Source organism: Arachis ipaensis, chromosome B05 (genome assembly GCF_000816755.2).
Source record: "Arachis ipaensis cultivar K30076 chromosome B05, Araip1.1, whole genome shotgun sequence".
NCBI lineage: Eukaryota > Viridiplantae > Streptophyta > Magnoliopsida > Fabales > Fabaceae > Arachis > Arachis ipaensis.
The window spans coordinates 83,501,060-83,508,968 of NC_029789.2; positions in this window are offsets into that span (position 1 = coordinate 83,501,060).

Sequence of the window (7,909 nt, forward strand, 5' to 3'; positions counted from 1 at the left end):
GATCTTGGCTAAGCGAGTAACGAAGATAGTGGGTCATTGTCACGGGTCACCCCTTCATTCTGACTTAACTGAATTAAGTACGAGAATATATCTTGGAGAAGAAGTAAGCATGAATTGAAAGAGAAACAATAGTACTTGCATTAATTCATGAAGAACAGCAGAGCTCCACACCTTAATCTATGAGGTGTAGAAACTCCACCGTAGAAAATACATAAGAGAAAAAGGTCTAGGCATGGCCGTGTGGCCAGCCTCTAAATGTGAAAAATGGCATAAGATCATTGGAATACAATAGTAAAAAGTGCTATTTCACTACAACAATATATGGCCTTTAGCAACGCCAAATTTTGCAACGCCTTAAAACCGTTTTCTTAGATAGGTTTAGACAACGGTTCATAAAAGTGTTACTGTTGAATTGCATTTTTCATCAATTTCTAGCAACACATTAAAACCGTTCTGTTTGACTATTTACAGAATGGTTTTATAATCGTCACCATGATTTTGCTTTAAGCAACGGTTTTTTATTGTTGTTTAAAGAATTGCACAAAAGAAACGCATTAAAACCGTTGCCAAAATGCTACACTTTAAAACCGTTCCATTAGATGGTCTTAGACAACGATTTTTACAGTGTTGTTATTGAAGTTCATTTTTTCATTATGCTATAGTAACAAAATAAAACCGTTCTCTTTGACTATTTTAAAGAACGGTTTTTCAACCATTACAACAATTATTTATGAAACAACCATTTTCTAATATTATTTAAATAATTATACAAATTAAACAATACTAAAAAAAATTATTTCAGATAATTATATAAATTGAAACTATTTTTTCTATAAATATTGAATTCATAAACTACTCAAAATCTATTGTTAAGCCCTCCTTCTCTTCGAAACCAAAGAGCTTCCTCCCTCCACCGTACCGAACCCTAACCCACGCCATCAGAATCAGAGACGCATCACACCACAGCTCTCCATGAAGGCGTAAATCGCACCATCATCGCAAGTCACCAGGAAGCCCCAAATCGAAACTCACCATCGTCGCACCATCATCGTCGCTGCACTGCGTTCTTCCCGAATCATCGCTACCTCCTTCTTGCCGGCGTCACTGAGTCTCTCCTCTCCGCGGCGTCGCTACTTCTCCCCTCTCTGAGGCTTCACTGCTTCTCCACGGCGTCCTTGCTTCTCCCATGTTCTTCTTCTGCTTCGCTGCTTCTACCTTGCTGCTTCTGCTTCACTGTCTTGGCTGATTGTGGATTGTGCTTTGCTGCTGCTGCTGGTTCGCTGCATTGGCCGTTTGTGGGTTGTCATCTGTGGTAAGTGGTCTTTTTCTCTGATTTTCTATTGCTTAGTTAGGGCTTGATTGGCTGTTGGTTCTTTTTGTTGGCTGTGGAAAGTGGTGATGTTTGTGAACATGAGCAAGATGAGGGTTGAATGTTGACTGAGCTTCTGTTCTGGTTTGAATTTGGACTGCGTACTTGTGACATGAACCTAGGGCTTAGGTTAGTTTGTTATTTAAGGTAGCAAAACTTTTATTATCTGCGAGTAGTGTGTTCAGTGACATTATGGTTTTGTTTTTCTGCTTTCTGTGAGGTGTTCTATGGTGGATTCTCAATAACTCTTTATTGAGGATTATAGAGTAATTTCTATATCGCTGTTTCTCAATTGTTTATTTTTTATTTTATTTATCTGCTTTGTTTATTTTAGCCTTGTTGTATAATGTTATTATTTTAGTGAGTTGTGGACTGCTTTTCATATTGGTTGGTTTAATCTGGGATAACAGAGGAATTTCATGCTTATTCAAACTATTTGACTTAGAGATCAGCATAAATTCTGCTCTTCTTCCTACATGCCTCAATTAATCAGGATAAATATTTATTATTTTAAATATTTGATGGAAAATGTGATGCTTATAAATGCTCCCCATTCTTGTTTGTTGTAGTGTTTATACTAAACTCGTTACTAGGGATTATAGAAAATAAGTAACTAAGTGCAGATAGTGCAGAAATCCACTTCTGGAACCCACTTGGTGTGTGCTTGGGCTGAGCATAGAGCTCTACACGTGCATAGGCTTTTTCTAGAGTTAAACACCAGCTTGGATGCCATTTTGGGCGTTTAACTCCAGTTCTGGTGCCAGTTCCGGCGTTTTACGCCAGAAAAGCGTCTCTGGCTGGCGTTTAAACGCCTATTTGGGCCATCAAATCTCGGGAAAAGTATGGACTATTATACATTTCTGGAAAGCCCAAGATGTCCACTTTCCAACGCAATTGAGAGCGCGCCAATTGGACTTCTATAGCGCCAATTGTCCTTTCTCAGCCTCTGAATCAGACTTTTGCTCATGTCCCTCAATTTAAGCCAGAAAATACCTGAAATTACAGAAAAACACACAAACTCATAGTAAAGTATAGAAATGTGATTTTTGCATAAAAACTAATAAAAATATAATAAAAAGTAACTAAAACATACTAAAAACTACATAAAAACAATGCCAAAAAGCATATAAATTATCCGCTCAACATTTTTCTTCTTATTTTGATCTTAAAATTTTTAAGTTTGATGTCTTTTGGTATTTTTCTTTTCAATTTTCGAAAATTTAGTGTCTTTGATCTAAAAATTTTATGTTTGGTGTTATTTAGTTGTTTTTCTCTTTATTCATTAAAGTCAAAAAATATCTTTTCTACCTTTATTTTACAATTATTTTCAAAATTTTTTATTTCAAAATCAAAATCATATCTTATCTTAATTTCAAAATCAAATCTTTTTCAAAATCAAATTTCAAATCTTATCTTCTTTTTAAATCTTTTCAAATCTTTTCTTTTAAAATTTGATTCTTTCTTATCTTATCTTTCTTTTAAAATTCAAATTTAAAATCTTTTTAAATTAAAAACTATCTTTTCAATTTGAATTTCAAATCTTTTTAATTTAAATTTTATCCTTTTTAACCTCTTTTCAAAATCTTTATCTTATCTTTTTCTTTAAATTCAAAATTTTTTCTTATCTTGTTTTAAATTCAAATTTTAAAATTCAAATTTCAAAATCTTATCTTATCTTGTTTCAAATTCAAAATTCAATTTCAAAATTTCAAAATTCAAAATTTTCAGATTTCAAATCTTTTCAAATCTTATCTCATCTTGTTTGACTTATTCTTTCAAATCCTAATCTTTCTTTGACTTTTTTTAAATTCAAATTTCAAATTTCAAAAATTTAATTTTCAAAATTTAATATTCAATTTTTAAAATCAAATCTTTTACTTTATCTTCAAATCTTGTTGATTAGTTATTTACTTATCTTATCTTATTCTCTTTTCTACTCTTCTTTCTCTTTTCTCTTTTTCAAAACCTTCTAACTAATTTCTCTCTCTTCTTTTTCAAAAATTCTTACCTCTCTCTCTCTCTCTTCTATTTTTTAAAATCATATACTTCTTTCTCTCTCTTCTTTTTCGAAAACCACCTTTAAAATTCTCAAATCTTTTTAATTAATTAGTTATCTTAAGTTTTCTTTTACTCTTCTTTCTTCTTTTCGAAATTAACAATTAAATAAAATAGAAACAAGAAAAAATAATTTAATTTGCTTTTCTTTTTAATTTCAGAAATTTGAATTCATTCTTTCTCCCTGTACCTCTACTCTTCTTGTCTTCTCAAGAAAACTTACTAAAAGTGCTCTATACACTGATATAGAGACACGCATGAACCCGAATGGGGATGAACAGTTCAGAAGCACTTTGGGGTCTTATACAGCCCCTACTCCTAACTTCTATGGAAGCAGCATTAGTATACCTCCTATTGGAGTAGCTTTAAGCTCAACCCACAATTAATTATTCTAGTGCAGCAAAACTGCCAATTTTGTAACACCCTAATATTCAAATCCTTATGCTCGAGTCATAAGTCAATGATATTACGGTGGTACGACTCTCAGGTGGATTTTTGAAATTAGTTGACAACAGTATATCTTAATCTCTCCCGAAGGAAACATGAGAGTCTCTATAGGCAAATTCAAAGAGTTCAATACATAATATAAATTTTCCAAAACAAAGGTGGAGAGATTCTAATCAAAACACAAAGTAGAGGAAATAAAGATCTTCGCCGTCTCTCAGACGACCCACAACTCATTTCTGAGCACCTGGACCTGTATCTGAAAAACAAGAGATATATACGGAATGAGAAACCCGGGCCCATGGGTTCCCAGTACGGTAAAAGTGCCAAATAAATTCAATGTACTGCAACAAAAACTCACTAAGAATCCTAAACTTCTACACCAATTATTCATCCTAGGTTCTCGCTAATCCATGAATAGGCAACTGTCATAAGGGAGTGCTAAATTCAATTCATGTTTCACATGTTTTCCAACTCGCTGACTCTTCCACGAATCAGACTCAGAATCATAAGCAAAACCATCACCAGTTGTTCTGCCTCAGCGGTTCTATATCAATACATCATCATGCAATTGCATCATCAATTCATCCCATCAATAACAGCCCTCACACCCACCGACACCAGCATGAGGGGCCTCTTAGTTGTACAAACACAAGCAATACAGGCAAGTAATACACAAACATGATACAAGTAGAACAAGTAGCATATAGTCAGGTAACATGGCATATATGATGTAGAAATCCAAGACAAATGGTAAACCCAAACAATTCAAACATATGCAAATGATGAATGCCTGTCCTATGGCTGATGATATCATCTGTTGGTTATATAGCCAACCCGACATGTCCTGGTAGCTAACTATTGGACAGAAACACCCATTGCGGAGCAAGTAGGTTTGAGCTACAACCCCCTTGCTACTACCCGCTCAACCCAGAGCCAGTGGAATAACCACTACTGCGGCTACTACCCAGGCGGGTGTTTAAAAGCTCAACCTGGAACGAGTGGATTCACCACTACTGCCGCTACTACGCAGGCGTCACAATCTCTGACCTGGAGCAAGTGGGACGAACCATAACCCTTGCTACTACCCAGGTATCTCAAGCATTTTCCCGGAGCAAGTGGGACGAACCACAACCCTTGCTACTGCCCAGGTATCTCAAACATATATTCATTCAATCTCAATTCATATTATCAACATTCATTGTTACCAAATCTCAAACATTAACTTGGAGCAAGTGGGACGAACCACAACCCTTACTACTACCCAAGTATCACAAATAAACATTTATTCATAATCACCCTTCATTATTATCAATTCTCAGACAATGACCCGAGCAAGCGGGACGAACCACGACCTTTGCTACTACCCAGGTATCACAAATACACATTTTCAAAACCCCACGATTAAACTCGTTTATCATAATCCTCCTTTCCCGTCTCATACCCGGAGCAAGTGGACAACGCCACTGCCTACTACCCGGGGTCGCACATCACATTTCAATATTTTTTCATTATTATCCATTTAACATATTCATTCATTAATCATATATGCATTTATACTCAGCCATAAACAATAATGGCTTTGCCGTAACCCGGCAATAACTCAGCCATCCGGCTCATGGTCCAATCAAGAACGGGCCATTTATCAATAAATATAGCCCTCCGGCTCATGGCATACACAGTACTTCCACCGTCATCCTCCATATCTCATATAATCATCTTTGATCATCATTGATCATAACTTTTCCCCTTGCTTCACTCGCAAGTTACCACATCCCCTAGCTCCTTTCTCATTGCTAGGCATATCATAATGATTTAATACATAAGAGGTGAGATCAGAGGCTTAGAAGTATGAGATTTGGCTTTAAAAACTCAAAAATCAACTTTGGCATAAAAACAGGCCCACGCGTACGAGCACTCCACGCGCACGCGTGGATGGCCAAAAACTCATCGACGCGCAAGCGCCATATGCGCGAACGCGTGGGTTGAAAAATATCCAAACGGCGCGCAAGCGTCAGCCACGCGTACGCGTGGGTGCTCTTGCGCCCAGGCGCAAAACTGGCACAATCCTGGCACAACTCTCTGGAAAATGGCTGGGCAATTGGTGCAGCGCATCGATGCGCCCGCGCACACCACGCGCACGCGTGGATGGTGCTTCCTTGAAGAACGGCGCGCACGCGCCAAGTGCGCCTACGCGCGTAGGGTCATTCTGCTAAAAATTTTCTAAGTTAAAAGCTGTAGAATTTACAGATTCAACCCCCAATCTTCCGACGGTCATAACTTTCTCATTTTAAATCATTTTTCACCCGTTCTTTGAACGGCATGGACATCCCGGATCCAATTTCATTTCTAAATAGATTTGGCAGAAAATAGAGATCCGTAGTCCAGGTTATGTCCCGTCAAAGTATGCCCAAAAAAAACCATGTTTTCATACAAAACCACAAAGTGCCATTTTCAAAACAAGCCATTTTCAACTCTTTCCAAAGTCAATCAAAACATGCCAATTTCAACCCTTTTTGAAATCAATCAAAATGTACCAAAATCAATATCAAGCCATCCTCAACTCACACATTGACACTTTCTCAAACTCAAACACATTTACATATCATATACTCTTCCTCATGCCAAATTTCAACAACACTATTTCCAATCAACCATCATTATACATAATCAATATCATACTCACTATCACGTGGTTTCACCCACAAATCAACCTTAATCACTCCTCAAGTATATATCACAACATACATATCTCTAATGCATCATAATACCACCAAGGCATCAATAATCATAATCACATATATGACCACATAATATATCTCAACCAAAACCAAACATACCTCATCTATATAATTTCACCCAAATTTACCAAATTCCACACTTCAACTCCTCAAACCTTATTGTTCAATAACCAACCCAATCATTCATATATTCATTATCTGAAATTCATCCAATCACTTGTGTCATCATACAATGCACACATCAACTTACCTTTCGAACCTTTCCCCGGCCTCCGGCCCAATTTCACAATTTAAATGGATAAACCACAAATCAATACTCATTACCCAGTACATCAAATTCTGAATACACCAAGCATACAAGGCTACACAATCCTCAACCCAATCATTAATTCACATTACATACCAACTATGCATATTAGCACCAACCATTTACGCACTCCAATCTTAATCCTAGGGGCATCTAGCCAAGGAATTCTCATCACAATACACGGTACTTAAATGAAACTTAAACCATACCTCTTGTAGCCAAACCAATTGAGCCTTTTCTTTGGAAGTCTTCACCAACCTTAGCTCCAAGCCTTACCAAAGCTCCTCAAGCAATACCAATCTCCCAATTGTGCACCAACATCACCAAATACACTAACATAACCAATATCACATACATACATCAACCTAGGACTTATAAAAATGACAAATCACAAGGGTTTGAGCACTTCTTACCTCAGCCCATATGAAGTAGGGATAGAACCCACTTAGAATTCATGTTGGAGTATCCCTAAACACCCAAAATCACGAGATTTCAACACTAACTACCCAAAAACGTGTAACAGTGGGGAATTTCGAAAACTGGGTAGAGATGAATGAAATACTCACCACCAAACTTAGATAGAATTGTAGAGGATGAGAAGAGCAACGCGTGGTCGTAAACGGCTCGTCAATCGGAGCTCCGTAGCTCAAGTTATGGTGGTTTGAAGATCAAAGAGAGTTAAGTTTTCTCTCTTCTCTTCTCTCTTCTCAATTTCAGCGCCCCAACCCTTCTTTTTAGGGTAAAATGAGCTGAAATGCTCATAACTAATATTTATATATGTTGGGTCTTGGGCCCACTTAGGCCCTGGTCACTTATTTTTGTCTGTTGGCCCAATTTTGGGCCAAAACCTTTAAGATTAGTGCTCTAAATCGCACTTTAAATATTTCTACCTTCCCTAATTATAATTCCTCATTTCTTAATCTCATTTACTCATAATCAATTTCCTTAGCTGTAGTACCAGACAGATCTCAGCCGGTACTGCCGGTCAAAATT